General features: G+C 39.9%; 1 pseudogene across 1 annotated transcript; it reads right to left on the bottom strand.

Moving 5' to 3' along the window:
• Positions 1 to 9,938: 9,938 nt before the first annotated feature.
• Positions 9,939 to 11,222, bottom strand: LOC311184139 (superoxide dismutase [Mn], mitochondrial-like; annotated as a pseudogene). Its single transcript has 2 exons — positions 10,597 to 11,222; positions 9,939 to 9,944 (listed from the first exon to the last, which is right to left on the bottom strand). The product of its transcript is annotated as a superoxide dismutase [Mn], mitochondrial-like (transcript).
• Between the last annotated feature and the right edge of the window lie 8,549 nt (positions 11,223 to 19,771).

Raw genomic sequence — 19,771 nt, 5'->3', positions numbered from 1 at the left:
CTTCCTGGCACCTGGGATCAGCTTCTGACGAGGTGGCAGTGAAGAGGTAGCTCTCTGTCCAATGCTGTCAGCGTCGTATTTGCATCCCACTGGGAGGATGGGGGAATGAAAGGATCAGTCCATCTGAGTTGTCACCCCTGCCCGTCCATCAGTACTGTGACAGTCAGGAGCTGTTCTTGATGTTAAGCTGATTTGTTCAGCCAGGAAATCGTGCCTTACACTCTGGGCTCAAATATAGGAAGTGGTTTTAACCAGTTGTTTTTTTTTTCAAGTTTAATTGCTGGGAGGTGTGGGCAGGGTTTGTGAGAAGAAGGATTGGGTTTTGTTTATAAATTCTCTCAGCACCCCCAGGAAAGGAAAGGGAGATTCCCTCGCTGTTGAAGGAGGGTGAGCAAGCACTTCTTGCCAGTGGTCTCATTTAACGTTTTATAAACTGATGTCATGGAGAAACTCCCCCAACCTTGTAACTTGCTGAGATGGAGACGCAGGGCTATGCCCAAGTGCAGTTGAGCATTTCTGACCATAGAAGAGCAAGTCAAGTGGGCACAGGATTGGGTCTCCAATATTCAGGTAATTGAAAAGGAAGCAGCAGATTGACCTATACTTGAAATTCATGAGTAATCTGAATTACTCTTGGTAATATAATCAGTAGTAGCCATAATCACTTGGCCATAATGTCCTGTGTTCTGAAAGTGAGTTGTTAATTTATAAGATATTTTGCCTCCAGATTTGTCTTTCTCTTAAAGGGCCATTCTATGGTGGACTTTGTTTGATACTCTGAACTTTTTGGGTAACATTAAATCTCACTTACCTATTTAACATCTGAACTATTTTCTCATTTTCACGAAATATTAGATGATGTGCTATTTGGAAATTCACGCCCCATAGCAATCCTCTAGTTATAGTAAAACATGTGTTTAAAAATATGAGACAACAAGCAAAGACACGGACAAAAGGAAGACTTCTAAGCCAGCCAGAGCAGATTCTGGCTCCAATGTCTATCACCCCCACTGCTGGCATTCCGGTAGAGGGGCCACTCCTAGAAAGAGCCCTGGAGTCCTGCAAATGAACTAGGAGTAGTATCCAGGCTAAGGACCAGAGTTTGCAGGAAAACTAGTGAACCAATTCCTTTCTGAAAGTGGTGTACTTTTCAAAAAATGACAATATTTTCTCTTAAGATGGCAAGGTGGGCATAACCTCATTGCTAGAAACATTTTCAGCTATCTGGATGAATATGGCAGTTCCTGTTAACCTCAGTTCTCAAGCTGGAAGATTTGCTAGCTATAGTTACTATCATCTAATTTTTAAAAATATATTTATTTTATTTATTTATGCATACAAGACCTGGGATGCAGTGAGAGGATTCACCACAGACACAGTGGGGCGCAGAACAGACAGACTGACTGAAATACACTGCTGAGGGGAGTAGCAGGCAAGACAGGAGAGGTCTGCTGCACCATGTGGGTAGGTCCCTGGCTGGGAATCTAACTCAGGCTGCAGTGGCAATAGCACTGAAATTTAACCCCTGTGCCACCAGAGAGGTTCCCACCATCATGTAATTTTAAAAACCTATAGAAAAATTGAAAGTATAATACAATTAACGCCCCCCAAAACATGTTGACATATGTTGCTCCATCACCACCAAATACTCTAGCATGCATTTCCTATGAATGAGGACCTTCTGCAACATCTTTACAAGTATCAAGATGAGGGATTAACAGTGACGCCTTATTACCACTCTGTCCTCAGACCCACATTTCTCTAGTTACCACAACAGCAGTAGGATTAGGTTTGGAATTGCTTGTTGCATTTAGATGTCTGTGACTTTAGCGGGTCCCTTAGTTTTTCTTGTTTTTTTATGATGTGACATTTTTGAGGACTATAAGCAAGATGTTTTGTAGCTTATCCCTCAATTTGGATTTATTTATTATTTCCTCATAATTAGATTTCAGTGTTACCTCTTTGGCAGGAATAATACAGAAGTGGCAAGGTCTTATCGTCACACCTTTTTATGCCATTACTGACAATGTTCACTTGATCACTTGACTACAGGAGTGTCTCTCAGGTACTTCTGTATTAAACTCACCATTTTCCCCTTTGTAAGTATTTAGTGATAAGATGTAAATATCTCATGATACATCAGAATTTCAGTGTGTTCATTTACTTTCTCATATCTATATGGACTCACTTTCTATTTTATTTTGTGGATTATTATAATCTCTTGCTGCCATTTATTCCAGTGCCCAGATTGTCACCTGTTTGTCCTTTGGGAGTCCATTCATGCTGATGTCTGTGTTTTTTGACAGGTCCCTATCATTCTTTCAATACTTCCTTACTTTGGGGACATAAAAAGATTTTCCAAGTTCATCTGATGCTTTTTCTGTCTCTGTCACAAAATCAGCACTTTTCCCAAAGAACCCTGATTCCTTCATTTATTTATTTTGAGGTTTTAAAATTCATTTTAGTGAAGTATCATTAGTTTACATCCTTATTAGTATTTTGACAGTACTGGATTTTCCCCCCTCAGATGTGGTCACCATAGCACTCCCCCCATGTAGCCCTCTGTGCTCACCTCACCCCCTTCCTCCTCCTCAGCCTTCCCCTCCCCTCCTGGGTGCCTCAGATCTATGGTCAGCTTCCAAGGGTTGGTTTTTGTTTTTGTTTTTGTTTTTTTAAGATTTATTTATTTATTTATACAAGCACTGGGTACAGTCAGAAACGTGGGAGGGTGAGAGAATTCACCAGAGCCAGAGCAGGGAACAGAACAGGCAGACTGATGAAGTACACTGCTGAGGGGAGCAGTGGGCACGGCAGGAGAGGTGTGCACACCATGTGGGATGCTCGCCGGAGGCAGGGGATCAAGGGTTGGTTTTAATGTTTATCTTTGTCTGACTCTTTGTTTGGTTTCTCCACATTCCACATATAAATGACTTCATCCGGTATTTATCTTTCTTCTTCTGGATTAATTTGCTTAGCATAAGCCTGCTTCTTTCGTGGAAAATGATCTTTAGAAATCAAGATGTGCTCATTGCAGTTGTGGTGGCACTACTCCCAGGCTCTCCCAATGGTCAGAGCTATGTATGCACATATGTGTGCACACATACACTCACCTTTGCATCTAGATTTATTTCTATATCCATCTATACATACTGAAAACCATAGGGTCACACTGATACATTCCAGCATTCCAATTTCAACCTAGCACCACAGGTTGACATTCTAGTTTTTTCTTTTCTATATTTGTAACTATCTTCCCTGACAGTAGGAAATTTGGTTTATTTTCTCTAGTTTATTTGCTTTTAGCTCAATCTCCTATATGGTACTAATCTAGCATGCCTTTCCCCACATGGTACCCTCTTCTTGCTGTATAGGTTGTGAACCCCTATTCTAGCCCAACCCCAGTCTCTGAACAAATGGTCTCCTCACCCTGATCACACTCTGACAGCCCTTATCAGGCTGAAACAGCCCCTCCCCCCAACCCCCTCCATGGGTCTCCTTCTGACCCTGCTTAGGTGATAAGCCTTCTGGACCATTCTCCTGAGATGATGTCTTCCAGTTGTTTGCTTTCTCATGCCCCTGGGGTCAGACCCCTGCAGAACCCTTTCCTCATACACTCAGGCCCAATAGCCCTCACATCTCTGCCCCCTTTGGCCCTAATCTGATTCTGATGTCCCTATTCTAGAAGATCTTCCCATGGCCACACCCTCCTGATGCCTTTGGGCTGGGAACCCAGCTCTGATTATTGTCCCGCTTATATCAGAGCACCACATATGCCTCTCTTGTTTTGCTCCACCTCATGGCTATAAGACTGAATTGTTCATAAAGAGAAGGAAAAGAGGAAGGTAAAGAAGGCCACCATTCAAGACAAAGACCATAAAAGGAAATGAGGCCAACACTTGGAATCCCGACAAGCTCAGAGCATGAGCACATTTGTATAGAAAGAGCAAACAAAACTGAAATGACCTCTGAGCTTCCTATTTTTTTTTTCACTTTAGAGGATCTTAGGAATTAATATTTCTTATTGGAAAGTTCACGAATACCTTCAGTGTTATATCATTTTCTCATTTTTTCCATGAATTAAATGACATGATAGTCATTTACACATTTTCTGAGATCAAAGAAGTATGGACAAGGACTCAGAAGGTACATGTGGATTAAAGTAGACAACAAAAATTAAGCTCAGAAATTAATTGTTGCAATATAAAATAACCAAATTTTGAATCATGATTTTATTTTGCTTTATAACAGAACCTCACCTTTATTCCTCATAACTAATTAGAAGAGCAAACTCCATTTTATTTTATTAGTAACAAAATAGTGAAATATTAACAAAATATTAAATATATTTTATATTTTATTAATTGAAAATTATGTAAAATTATTAAAGTAGAAATAGTGACGGGGTGTCAATAACGATTTAGTGATTAATTAAATTATTCATTATTAATCAACTCACTGGTTTTTATGATTGTTGTTGCTGAGTTAGCGCCTCGTATTAGAGGCCATATTTGATAATCCTCACATCCTATTCTGCATATATGCTGGGGAAATGGGAGGAACATAGATATTGCATGCTACTTAAAAAAAATTGTGAGATGATTTACCTTGAGAAGAGTACTTCTTAACTTTTTTTTAGTTTTTCTTCCTTATTTTTATTCTTTAATAATGTTAGTGTATTGTGTATTTCTTTATTATTATAATTTTTAAATTTTATATATTTTTTACATCATTTTCATATTTGCACAATGTATGCTTTTTCATCTTGGTTATAGTCCCCATACAATTCCCACCCCACCTTGTTTTGATCCTAGAGGGAGTAGGACTTCCTAGCTTTAAAGAAATTACAAGTTGGATTTCATTTTGTTTGTTTTCACTTTGAAATGTTAAGGTTTGCTACTGGTTCAAATCAGTCCTGGTTGGAATAAACCATGTAAAATTATTCTTGTCTCAGAGCCAAGTCAACATGATTATGTGGTATAAAGGCTGGGTATTCATTAAACTGAATAATAATATAAACACATAATGAAGCTAAAAATCAAGTCACGTCACATAAACTAGAGACCAAGAAATCAGCAACCACAACATAACTGTTGATGTGATAGAGCCTGTCCACCAAAATCATTCTTCCTTCCTTTTTAGGAAAATAAATAGAATACATTTCTGAGGCTCCCCTTGCTAAGTGTGGTTAGTGATGAAGCTCTGGCCAAGAAATGTTAATGGAAATGATACTCAGCACCTCAGCCTGATTTGTTTAACTGGGAAACCTGGCTTCTTCTCTCTTGCTGGCTGGAATGACTGTAGCCAGCATCATATTGGAAGTGGAGGTTGAAAGGGCAGCACTGTGCTCCACCTGGGAGCAGCTACCCGTGTCTGAACATGTACCCCGAGTTGCTGTGTAAAAAAGCAGTAAACATTTTTATGTTAGCTGTATATTATGTTGAGTTTCTTACCCTAATACAGCTGGTCTAATGGACAGACATCACATATTCCTGGAGGTGATTTCTCTTGGGGCATCAGGCCTGCTTATGGAAGGCTCAGCAGTTCTCAAATCTAACTGTTATAGCTTCAGTTTGTTTCATCATAAGTGGAGGGGAAAAAACCCAGCATTTTGTAATCTTCTAACCACAAACTGTTTTACCTTATCTTTTAATATTATGGGGCCTCGGCCATTTTACTGTAAACAACAAATCTATTTAACGAGTCAGTTGCTATTCATTGTTATTCTCATATACCTATTGTGATTCAAATTTCTTTCTAACATTAAAGTTTTGCATAAACATATCTTGACATTTTCACCAAGAAGTTACTAATTTTTAAGTAGCTATGCAATACCTAGGTAGGTTTGCTACTTAAAAAACAGAAATAGGGGCCTCCCTGGTGGCCTAGGGATTGAGTCTCAGTGCTATCACCATGGCCTGAGCTCGATCCCTGGCCAGGGAGCTAACCTACATAGAGAGCAGATCTCTCCTGTTTCATCCTCTGTTCCCCTTAGCAGTGTATGTCAGTGGATTTGCCTGTTCTACTCCCCACTGTGTTTCTAGTGAGTCCTCTCATCATACCCCCTCTTCCCCTGCACCTCTGGCCTGCATCCCAGTTCTTCTATGAATGGGTAAATAAATAAATCTTAAAAAAAGAAAATAATAATATTTTAAAGATGGATACAGCAAAACAAATATCTTTAAGCATTTGATTGTAATTACAAGATATCTAAATTCATATTAGGGCCTCCCTGGTGGCACAGCGGTTGAGCGCTGGGTTGCGAAGCTGCCCCCAGCCTCTGCCTCCGCTGGTTTGATCCCCAGCTGCTCCCCAGCCACCGGAGGAGGGTCCCACATGGCGCGCAGACCTCTCCTGCCGCCTGCTGCTCCCCTCAGCAGTGTACTTCGGTCCTTCTGCCTGCTCTGCTCCCCCCTCTGGCTCTGGTGAATTCTCTCACCCTCCCGTGCTTCTGACTGTACCCAGTGCTTGTATAAATAAATAAATTTTAAAAATTCATATTAATGAAGAGTTTAAAAAAACCATAATACAAACCTTCATAATTTTTCTCATAAAATAAGAGGACCAACTATTGGTGTTAAGATGGGCTAATATAAAACAAACAAATTAGTTGAGTTTTATAGTTTGCACTGAGCTAACCTTTCAGTCTTGAGCTTTCTAGTTGATGTTTGGCTGCATGATGCAGAGACAGAAGATGGAGGGCAAGGAAAAGAAAGATATTCATTGTGGCAGGAATTGTAGATTCTCTCATTGCTGAGGATCCATATATCAAAGCTGCTGCCCTTAAGAAATGTACAGCTAAGATGGAAATATACGAGTATCACTTCCTCCCAGAGACCTTTTCTTATCCTTTATACTCACTTTCACAGCCTTTGCCATGCTGCGTTATAACCTACTATTTATATGCTGTTTCTTCCTCTGGCCTGGTGGTTAATCTTTTTAGGGGTTAGAACTACCTTTTGAGAATCTGATGATTATTTGTTCTTCTCTTGGAAAATTTTAGTCAGCATATAGCCAGTAATTTGGCAAGTGTTTCAGGAAAGCCATGGTGTTTTGAACTTCAGGTCCAAAAAGTTGCAGATTAAGGGCCTCCCTTGTGGTGCAGGCTGTTGAGCGCAGTGCTGTGAAGCTGTCCGCAGCCTCTGCAGAGCGGATTTGATCCCGGCTGGCCGGCAGTCCCCCGTGGTGTGACAGACCTCTCCTGTCTCGCCCACTGCTCCCCTCAGCAGTGTATTTCGTCGGTTTGCCTGTTCTGTTCCCCACTCTGGCTCTGGTGAATTCTCTCACCCTCCCGTGCTTCTGACTGTACCCCGGTTCTTGTATAAATAAATAAAAAAAATCCTTAAAAAAATAATAAAGTGTGTAATATATGTGGGAATCCAACTGCAAGGACACATGTATTTTGAAAAATATGACTAGCAGATGTTAAAACAATTTCAGACTAATTTTTTTTGTGTGTGAAAACCTCTCAAAGTTTTGTAAAAGTCTTCTAAAAAGAGGAATTTTTAATAAGTGTGGGTCCAAAATTTCAGTAGAGGTCTTTTTGCTTGTTTATTCGTATTTGCAAGAAAGAGTAGCTAGATAACCTTGATAGATTATGTCAAAGAAAAGGACACTGGTTAAAAGTTAACTAAGTTCCTCTTACAGGCAGGTGGTCAACTACCTACGTTAAATCTCAGTTTATCAGGAAATTACTTAGCTATACCACTAGAAATGCTTGGTACTTTCTAGACCACACTGTTCATCACATTGTGTAACACATTTTCTGACACAAACTGCCTTATCTTAGGTTGGAGACAATTTTCTACAGTAAAAAGTGACATTAGTATATCATAATAAGAGCAATATAATTTCAGGAAGAGAGTAGCTACTAGGTTCATATGATTGGCAAATGCCTAAAAATTGTCCTTGTAGGAGAGCCTTGGTAAGTGGAAACTGAAGTAGCAAAGCATAGTCTGTGGCTTTCCAGAAGTAGAATTGGGTAGAGAGGTAGAAAGATCAGTTGGGTTCAGAATGGAATGGATCTTGTAAGATAAAAATAATGTTTCGAATTTAGCCACTATAGATGTCCAAACATAACCTAAGTGAGGTCATAATTAGCCTGAGATGGTATGGTGTGCAGGAGAGAGTAAAGGCACAGAGGAAATTGGAGACTTAGAGCCACTGAGATGCTCTCCAGGCTTGAATAATAAGGAGCTGAATGAAATGATGCAAGTTGGAAGAGCAGAGGGGATTGATGTCAGAATGTTTTGCAAAGGAAAAATGCAGGTTTTAATACCTGGTGTATGGTTGATGAGAGGCAGAGAATAGGACTTGCCAGCTTTCAGAGTGATAAAATTCACTCATTTGAATTTCATCTTTTCCTTGAACACTCCCTGGTAAAATTGCTAGTAAAGATGAAATGAAGGCAGCATGAGGAAAAGGGAAAAGATGATAGATGATTAAACCAGATATGTGAGGGTGAGGTTAGGTGAGTGTCAGAAAGCTGATACCATTAATGGACAAACAAGAGTGAGTTATTCACTTTTGGGTGTTCTCTCATTCCCACTATATTAGATGATCCTTGAAGGAAGAGACTTTGTTTTTGACATTTATTGTCCAGGCTACCCTAAACCTTGGCTCTCTAGTGTCACCCCCCCCCATATAAATGATAAATTTTTTTTTTTAAGATTTATTTATTTATTTATACAAGCACTGGGTACAGTCAGAAGCGCGGGAGGGTGAGAGAGTTCACCAGAGCCAGAGCAGGGAGCAGAGCAGGCAGAAGGACCGAAGTACACTGCTGAGGGGAGCAGCGGGCGGCAGGAGAGGTCTGCGCGCCATGTGGGACCCTCCTCTGGTGGCCGGGGAGCAGCCGGGGATCGAACCGGCGCTGCAAGGCTGAGGGCAGCTTCGCAACCCCGCGCTCAACCGCTGCGCCACCAGGGAGGCCCTTAAATGATAATTTATGACAGGAATTGTTTCTACTGATCAGAATCTAGGTCAGGGAGGAGGGGTGAAAGAGTAGCAGATGAAAAGAGGAACAGGTGGTCAGAAATCAGTGATCTTTCACTTCTTTACCATTACAGTTTGTTGTGGTCATTTTAACAGCACCGCTATCCCAAATGGCACATAGTCTCCTATGAAAAGAACACAAAGGAGATAAAACACAAATGATTGAATACAGAGATAAAAAGCAGGGAGAAAACAAGGGAAAAGGAAGGAAAAAGGAAGTAAGGAACACAGAGACAGATGGTGAGTCTGGGATGGTGATTGTCAAATCATAGTTTGCTTTTTTTTTTTTTATTTTGTGGGACCCTCGCCAGCGGCCAGGGAATGAATCGGCACTGCAGAGGCTGCGGGCAGTCTCGCAGCCCAGCGCTCAACCACTGCACCACCAGGGAAGGCTCAGTTTGCTAATTTTTTTAAGATTTATTTATTTATGCATACAAGAACTGGGGTACAGGCCAGAGGTGTGGGGGGTGAGGGCACTCACCAGAGACAGAGTGGGGAACAGAACAGCAGACTGACTGAAATACACTGCTGAAGGGAGCAGAGAGCAAGACAGGAGAGGACTGCTGCACCATGTGGGTAGCTCCCTGGCTGGCAAGGGGATGGAACTCGTGCTGCAGAGGATGCAGATAGCTTCACAGTGCTGTGCTTAACCCCCTGTGCCACTAAGGAGGCTCAGTTTGCTAATTCTTGATGGGAAGTCTACACTAAAATGCTGAGCACAGTTTTCTTTGTGAGATAGGGACCAGAGGAAAGCCTATTTAGCTGAGAAATTACATGATTTCCCTCTTTCCTGCTGCTGGCCTCTTTACCATTTCATTATTTACTGGTACCTTCACCAGGGAAGTCTAAGGAAGGGGAAAAGTGAAACTCAGATAAAAAAAATTTCACTTCTGTCGAGTAGTCCATTAACAAATATTGTCCAACCACCTACAATTAAAGCATTCTGCTCAGATCTGGGGAAGACACAAGAAATTAAGACATGACCCTGTTCTGAGGATGGTTATGATCTAATCAAAGAGGAAAAGAGATGGGGCCTTGACAAGGGAAGTGATTGGTGGATTCTGCAAGGATTCTTTAAGCACTCAGGCCTGCCTGCCTCACCCAGTTCACCACATAAAAGCAGCCTTGCTCTCTCATCTCACACTCTCCTTTCTCTAGTGCAGCTATATGCTGGGCTGTGACCTCAGAGCCAGAATTCAAAGCAAGGAGTAATATGCTTTCTTGGATAGTGGCAGCACAATGCCCAGGACTGGTGCAGAGAACCTGTTATTTACATAGTTGATGTGCTTTTTTCGGTTCAATAGGAGATATTTTCCCAGGTCTGTGGTGAACCGGGACTTTTTGTTCTCTATCTTTCAGATAGGGACCTGAAATCTCCACTTGAGGTCCCACAATTTGCTCTTTTTTCTTTTTTTTAATCATGAAAGTATTTACTATTTCTAAACAGTTTCCAGAAAACAACATTTAAATACAAGAAATTATTTACAGCATTCCATTATATTTATCAAAAATTGAATGAGCCACATTAAGAAGTCTACTGGTACATAATGGTATTCTACATACTGCAAAGATGTGTATGTATTCAGTGTAATGATAATGTTTTACTTTTTTACAAGCCTTGTATCTTTTAGCTACATTTTCCAGTTGATCACATCCAAATATCTTTTAGATAACCAAGTCAGACATTTTTATACTGCAGGAAATAAACATATCCCACACATTGTTCCTCAACAGTGGAATAAGATGTGTTGCTCCTGCCAGGAGGTTTTGATTAGAACAAACAGTGATATGTAAGTGTCCCTGTTCCTCCTTGAGACCAAGCCAGGCCCAGCCTGAGCCTTGCACACCAATTGGATACAGCCATTCAACTTCTCCCAAAATTTGTCAAAATCCCTTTTGATGGCTTCTACTAATTCCCCTTTGGGTTCTCCACCACTCTTAGGGTTCAGCTTTATCCAGAAAAATAGCATGATCCTATGATCTACCACTGAACTTTAGTGCAGGCTGAAGAGCTACCTGAGTTGTAAAGTCAGCTTGGCCAGCGCCTCCTGGTACTTCTCCGTGGTATTCACAGGATTGACAAACGTTGGGTGGTGCTTAACATGGTGCAGCTACATGGTGTGGGCATTGATGTGCAGCTCTAGGGCACACTAATCATAGGGCAGGTACAGGAAACTGTGCTTCTGCCGGGAGCCCAGAGACTTCAGAGCCTGCACCAATGTCCTGCTCATACTGCTCGCACTCCTGACAGCATGAGATGGTGTCCTTTCACTGCGCTTGAACCTTCACCCAGTTCCAACCTCCACACCAGCTTCTCTTGCTATTTTTTTTTCATAGTTTATAGACTGCTGGGTGCATTCTTCAGTCTCAATCAATTCAATAAACATCATAAAAAAATTTTTTTAAAGGAATATCAACTGAAGATCCAGGAGCAAGCCGCTTCACTGAGGAAGCGGGAGGTGTAAAGACAAATTAGACAAGTCCTGTTCCAGAGAGTCCACAATCTAATTATGGAGGCCAGGGAGCAGACAACCCCCAAGTACCTGAAAATTCATCTATCAAATTACTATTCCCCCAGATAGAAAATAAACTAATGCAAGAGAAACTGGAGCATGTAAGTCTTTGATCCATGTTTAGTTGGGTGGATGGACAGTGTCTGTCCTGATCAAATGCCTCCCCTTCATTGAGTATGCAATAATACTTCAGATTTTGCCCTAGTTGGTGCTACGCAAATAGCCTTATTTCTCTCAAACTGGTGCTGAAAGAACACTGCTGCTAATTCTACGAATTCTACAGGTGCATCCTGTTGTTGCGACAGTGAACAGAATTTCTGCAGTTTGTAATTTTCATCATATTTTACCAGATGGGGCTCAGGGGTACCGTGGAAAGCCAGAATCCACCATGAATCAAAAATTGTTTCCTACTCACATGTCTAGTTCCCAAGGAACTATTTGGCTGTTGTGATTTGCCCTCCCCATAAAATACTAGAAGAAGAGGTTAGTTTGCATGGAGCATAAACTGAGCCCTCTGGCTCTAACAGTTACAAATTGACATTATTGAGCTGTTCATGATGGCCATTCCTGTTGAGATATTGTCAAAAAGTCATATTCCTTTACCCTCTTTTTCTTTGAGAGCAGAATGTATTTCCTAGATGGATATCAGTAAAATCTCCCTCACCATTTCTACTGTGGCTCTAGTTTGGGATGATCAATTACCAGCGGTTGCCTGAAGCAAAAATTCTGGGACTCTATCTGAGTTCAGCTGGCCATGAGACTTTGGAGTGGGTGTGAAAATGTCAGTGTCAATGTTTTGGTTTTGGTCTGGATATCTATTTAGCTTTCTAAGTGGCTTCCCTGAATTCTTATCCACTGCTTCCACTTTAACCTTCTTGAAGAACAATGTAATTCCTACCCTCTTACCTGAAAACTTAGAGTCTTAGGAATGTCCCTCATGCCTTTGAAATCAAATCCAGATTCCATAGCCTGGCATTCAGATCGCTCATAATCTGTCCTATATTTCTTCAATATGAATTCTTTACTATTCTTTATACTGTCTTTTGGTACCAAAAAAAAAAAAAAAATCACCAACTGCTCTCTAATCCCCCAATATGGCCTCCTCTTTTCTGGGATCTCTCTTCCAAATCCCTAGATCCATATGCAACTTTCGTCTTTAAGATCCAGTTCAAATGCTGCCCCTAAAAGAAATCTCACTGTATCCCTTCATCCAGAAGTGCCCTCACTCCTGGGAGACTCAGGAATATCAATAATCATCACTAGCCCTGATAAACTTACTACATGGCAGGTACTGTGCTAAGCATTTCATGTGTGTTACCTCATTCTCTTATCACAGTAGTGGGGTGAGGCTTGCTTACTATCACAATTTCCATTTTACAAATGAAGGCATTGAGTCTCCTTGTGGTTACGAAACGCCCATGCACACAACTAATTCAGGGTGATTTCATGTCTAGACCCTTAGTTCTGTCTCCTTCCTGTAGACCACTCTTCCATCACCTTCAGAGTATTTTCCAATTGAGAACTGTCTGATAACTCCCTGGAGACACATTTGATTGTTCTAACTAGACTCTGCATGCTTTCAGAAGCAGGACATGCCTCTAAGTCACCTTTTTCTTTCCAATGTCTCCTACAGTACCCTCGCACATAATACTCAATAAGTATCTATTGAATGAATAATTGCTTGGGAACCCTCTCCCCCTTAGAGCTCTGGTTTGGGGAGACAAGTTAATATATCAGCACTAACTGGTTTCCATCAGGTTTTCACTTTATGTAAAAAGGATTTGAGGTAATATCACTTGACTATGGTGTATCAGTCCACAATAATGCAATATCTTACAAAGGATCTTAGAAAAAATTAATTTGGTCAGTTGGAGGTATTGTTAATACCCCATCTGACCATAACTGATGAGACAGATATTTTGTCTGATTTTACTCAGTTTCAGATGGTCAGTGTTTTTGACCATGAATCCACAGAACCAGGCACAATTAACCTGCTGATTAAGTTTCTTTCTTTAGGGAGCAGAGAGTGTTCTCTTTGACTCTGGATGTGCGTCTCCTTAAAAGCAGGTGGATCTCAGGCACTCAGCTGGGTAGCCTGTCTTCTGAAGACAAGGGCCAAAGGCAGGGAGGAAGGGGGAGTATGACATTTTGCTTAGTTGGATTTTGAGCAATTTTATCCCCTCCATAAAAAAAAAACAACACAATTCTTTCTAGCAACTTTTAATTTCAGAGTTTAAGAAAACAAAATAAAACAAAAATAAAAACAACAAAATGGGTTTTCTGGGTAATGAGGCCAAAAAATTATTTCATAATAGGCAACCTTTTTAATACGATACCTAGAAGATTCAAATAAAAGAAAGGGCCCTGTCTGAGAAACCTGAAGTGACATTAGCAAGTGGTTAAATTCTTGGAACCCAAATATCTGTCTCATCAGTCATGGTCAGATGGGGTATTAACAATACCTCGAATTGACCAAATTAATTTTTTCTAAGAAGTTCAAAACTTTTTGAGTAACCTCACTTTTTTTCCTCCCCAAACTACTGTGACTGTTTCTTGTTTGATAAAGAGATTGAGATCTGTTAAGACTAGGTTAAATTCATGCATAGAGGAGACAGACTAATTTCTAATCTTCTTACCTGCCTACTCCTTAAAACCTCATCTTTCCTATTATTATCCATATTTCCCAGTGTTGGTGACTCCTCTATTTTATACAAAGAATGGAATTTTTCATTTCCTGCTGGACTCATTTGTGGTGCTATTTATTAAGTACCTACTATGTGCTAGGCATGGCACACTGTCATTATAGTGAGAACAAAACAAACTCCTGGTCATTAACATTGTTCATGTTCTTGTGTGGTAGACAAACAATAAGCAAATAAACAGATGAATGGTAATGGGTGTTACAAAGAGAAATAATGCTGGTAAGTAAAGCATGCCAGGAATGGGGATAGAGAGGATGCATTTTTTAGGAAGAGAAGTCAAGAAAAGCCCCTTTGAGGAGGTGACACTTGGCCAGAAAGTGTCAAGTGAGATACAGCCGTGTACTTCTGGGAGTGGAGGCAAACACACCTGCAGACAGAGCTGGATGTCCTAGGATCAGCCAACAGGCTGGTGTGAGTGGATGAGCCAGCGGACAGAGGCAAGAGGTGCAGGCCAAATCATATAAGCAATCATAGACCAGGTTGGGAGTTTGGGATTTTATTCTGAGTTGATGGGAAGCCACAAGAAGGTTGTGCACAGAGGAGCAAGACAGTTTTCTACAGTTGTCTGTGTGAAATGAGGATGGTTTGGTCTGAGGTGGAAGTGGTGAGAAGTGCCACAGTGGGGGTCGATTTTAAAAGTAAAGAGCACAAAAAAATCAAGTTTGACTCAGATCTTTGAATGCTCAGTGAAAGTGGACACCATTTTGAGAAGGAAAGTTGAGTCGAAGTTGCTTGAGAGTTGTGAGGGAAAGGTGGAATCAGGAGATATATTTCGGGCAGCTAATTGGCATCTAAGTGGACATATTATGTAGGTGATGGATAAAATCATTTGAGAATTTGTGCTCTGAAGGCGGTGGGGGCAGAGGGGCAGAGAATATAAAGCAGTAGCTGGAGAGAATTGTAGACTAGTGAGGTGTGTTTTTTGTTTTTTTTTTTTAGTAGATTTTTAAGTGACTTTAGGTTTACAGAAAATTTGAGGAGCAGGTATAGAGATTTTCCTGATATTCTTTTCCCCTTAGAGTGCACAGCCTCCCCCAAACCCCCAACATCCCTGCCTGGAGTGGTACTTTGTTACAATTGATGAACCTACACTGACACATTATTATTGCCCAAAGTTCATAATTTATGTTAGTGTTTATTCTACTGTTATACATTCTGTGCTTTTTGACAAATGTGTAATGTCATGCATCTACCATTATAATATACGGAATATTTTCACTGCCCTAAAAATCATCTGTGCTCCTCCTAGTCATTCCTCCCTCCTGAATTTCTGGGAAGTGTTTTTTTTTTTAAAAAGTTTATTGTGTTTGTTTTCTAAGAAGGGGGTTATTGTAGCAGGGGGGTATGCTGTTGAAAATGCTGGGAAGAAAGAGAGAGAGAGAGACAGAGAGAGAGAGAGAAGGAGAGAAAGAATTGCAGCAAAAAGTTTTTGAGTAAGACAAAGTGTCTGATGCACAGACAAAGGAACACTCTAGTGGGTGGAAGATAGTGAATAATGGGTCAGACGCAGGTCTGCCAGTAATTGTAATGGTTGGAGGCGAGATGAATTTCTTCTGATAGCTTAATTTTCTCAGTGAAATGCGAAGCAACATTGTCACCCGAAAGAGAGGGAAATACAAGGTGTTAGAAGAGAGTTTTGATTCATTTTTTTTAAGCAACTACTATATGACAGTCACCAATTCTGGACTTAGGGAAACAGCAGTGAACAAAATCATGTCCCTACTTCCATGTGCTTCTAGTGTATTTGTATAGTGTATGTGTGTGTGTATGTATGTATATATTATATATAAATTTATTTATAAATATATTTATATTTAAATATATTTTGTATGTATTTTATATATTTATATATATATTTCTAGTATATTTGACAAGATGTGAGAGGTGAGAGTAGGTATTAGACAGTTTTGCTGTGCCAAAGTTTCAATGGCTTATAACAAAAAAGGTTAATTCTCAATCATACTGTAGGTCATCTACAGCTCTGCCATAGATTGTGGTTCTGCTCCAGGTGAGCAGACTAAAACTCTGGTGAGTCTGTCATCTTCATTCTCGGATTTTAGCTAGAACATCAGCCCATTTGATATGTACCAGTCTTGTGATGCAAGAAATTATGCAAGTGAGCTTGCAAAAACATGCTATAGTTCTTAGACATTGTTTAATGCAATACATCACATTTGATTGGCCAAAGCAAGTCATCTAGGCCAACTTGACACTAATGGGATGGTGAGGCAAACTCCTACAGGAGGCTTTGCAACTCACAAGGAAGAGGACAGGCCAGTAGAGATGTAGTATCCTCCAAAAAGGGGAGAATATGCTAACTGTTTGGGCACAGCTTTAATTACTTTGATCACTTACAGTCTATACACTCAGCCCACATTTTTTCTCCTGAGTTTCAAAGTGATGACTACCTCTGAGAGATTTACCTAGATATCCCATAAATCTCTCAAACTCAACGTTTCACAAATTGAACTCATTCTTTTCCAAATCGTTCTGGATTCCCCATCTCCTACAAAGACATTTCAGCCATCCTGTCATCCACATTAGAAGTTAGCCTCTTCCTGTGCCCTTCATTGCCTCCTTGAATTCCTCCACATTCATTTGGTGGTCGAGTTCTTCAGATTTATAGCTCTTTCATGTTTATCATCTACTTTTCCAACTTAATGGATTTATTTCAGGGTTTCCTTACCCTGAACTCCAGACTTACCCTCCACCATCAATGTCACCACCTAAAATAGGAAGTTGATTCTATGACTATATTTCATGGACAATAAATTCCAAAATTGTGAGCATGGTCTACAAGGGAATTTATATGCTAGCCTCATTTCTTGATACATTCTTCTGAGCAACTATCTAGGCCATCCAGCTGCTCCCCAAGTTCTCTTAGTATGTCAGACTATTTTGTACCTTCCTGTTTTTGCTCATCTTCACTCTTCTTGGGAAGTCCCTCTACCGATTCATCTTTCTCCTTTGTAAAATCTTTCTGATCTTCAGTCCAGGTAGGGCTGACCATTGTCTTCTTTGCCAGTTGTGGATTTATTATTTACAAAACACTTGGCATTAATTTGTTCATATGTCTGTCTCCCCTGATTTGGGGCTTCATTTATACCACCTTCCCCTAGCTTTATCTTTTTGATGTGGAGCCCCATCAGCTAGAGCACACAGCCAACCTGACTTACTCCTCTCCATGAAGGAGTCCTGACCTGCCTGATTGCCAGGTGACACCCACTGTTTTTCCACCACTTGGAGCTGATCTATTGAAATTTAAAAGCACTAAGGATTCACTCTTATTTTTTTCTATTACCATTCCCTGGGGCAGAATTCTTAGGAACTGGGTCTACTCTGCCAAAATTTTGAGAAACTGGTCATCTTACCCCCCACCCAGCTTTACTGAGGTATAATTGACATATACATTCTATAAATAATGCATATAATATGTTGATTTGATGTACTTACATATTGTGAACAATTACGAGTGTAATTGCAAACACGTCCATCATGTCACATACTATGATTTCTTTTTTTTCGGTAGAGAGAACATCTAAAATCTACTCATTTAGCAACTTTCAAGTACATCACATGGTATTATTATCTATAATCACCATGCTGTGCACTAGATCCCCGGAACTTATTCATCTTGTAACTGGAAGTTTGTACTCTTTGACCAACATCTCCTCATTTCCCCTACTCTCCAGTTCTTGGTAACCGCCACTCTGCTATTTCTATGAGATCAGCTTTTTTAGTTTCCACATATAAATGAGATCGAGCAGTATTTGCCTTACCGTAATAACCTCAAGGTTCATCGTGTCACAAATGGCAGGATGGGAAGCCAGCAATCTTGGAAAATGGGTCCAGTCTACATACTTGAACTTCTCCTACAGGGGCCCTGGGGAGTCCAAGGACTGATTGCCAAGTCAAATCTAGATCTGGGGATAAATTTAAGGATGTTCTCCAATCCATTTGTCAATAATACCACTGACATTCTGATACCTATAAGTCCCTTTGCTTTTTTCTTTTAATTAGTATTGGTGAACCCAGGAGGGAAATAAATAATTACCTCCAGACTAGATTGCCTACAATTTCAAATCCCCTTCTAGACCAAATATACTTGCAATACTATTCATCTTTGATTCCTAAATACCTAGCATAGGTCCTGGCATGTAAGAAAGGGTCAGTGAATATTTATTAAGTACATTTTCCTGAAGGATAATATATATACAGTAAAATGCATAAATGTTAAAGGTAAAGTCTATTGCATTTTTAAAAAAGATTTTATTTATTTATTTTTGCATGGAGCTGGGGTGCAGGTCAGAGGTGTGGGGAGGTGAGAAGAGTCACCAGAGACAAAGTGGAGAACAGAACAGGCAGGTTTACTGAAATACACTGCTGAGGGGAGCAGTGGGTTAGCTCTCTGGCTGGGCATCAAACTCAGGCCATTGCAGTAGTAGTGCTAAAACTTAAACAAGTCTGTTGAATTTTAACTCAAATATGCACCTTTGTAACCACTATCCCATTCAAGTTACAGACTATTGCTATCCTAGAAAATTTCCTCTTGCTTCTTCCAATCAATATCCCCTTTTTGCCAGAGATTACCATTTTTCTGATTTTTATTACCATAAACTAGTTTTTTTTTACTTCATATAATTGGAATCATATGGTGTTTATTTTCCAATTTGCATTTTCATATAATACAATGTTTTTGAGATTCAGTCAGGTCACTCTACCTTTTACTAGTTTTTTCTCTTTTTCTGCTGTTGTATGGTATTCCATCTGAATATACCAAAATTGTATGACTTATTTATCCATCCACTGTTTATAGACATTTGGGTTATTTCCAGTTTTGACTATTCCAAATAGATCTGCTGTGAATATTCTCGTACAGTTATTTTTGTATACACATATTTAATTCTCTTGCATATGCAAGGAGGAGTCGAATTCCTGGGTTGTATGGTAGCTCTATGCAGACTGTATAAAACTGACAAACTCCTCACCAACACTTGCTACTCTCTTGTCTTTTTAATGTTAGGTATTCTGGATATGTAGCAATATCTCATGGTGGTTTGAATTTGCATTTTCCTAATGGAATAAAAATGACGATCTATTTGCATATTTATAGGCTATTTCCTATCTTTGTCAGGAGGTTTTTGACTTTGGCTGATTCTTAGAGTTACCTGGGCCTGCACCTGAGGTTTCAGACTCAATAAGTGTGAGACAGAGTTGGGTCATTAGCAGGTTTTGTAAAATTTCCACGTAACGTTTAATTATAGCTTGTGGTAAGAAGCATATATTTACCTATTTTTAAAAATTGGGTGTTTTTCTTTTGAAAATTCACTACTAGGAATTCTTCATATGTTGTGACTCCTTTATATGTAAGTGAACCTTTTGTCAGATAGATCTATTGCAAATATTTTTCCCATTCTGTAGTTTGACCTTTCACTTTCTTAGTGGTTGCTGAATAAATGGAAACTTTTTTTTTAATCAACAGGGAATGATTATTTAATAAGGCAGTAAAAAAATATCATTTGGAAAGTGAAAAAATCTTCTTAGAAAGAGAAGAATTACTTGTTA

This window comes from Talpa europaea (assembly GCF_964194135.1).
Source record: "Talpa europaea genome assembly, chromosome: 14".
NCBI lineage: Eukaryota > Metazoa > Chordata > Mammalia > Eulipotyphla > Talpidae > Talpa > Talpa europaea.
The sequence above is the reverse complement of the archived record's forward strand: the minus strand, read 5'-3'. Positions and strand labels throughout refer to the sequence as shown.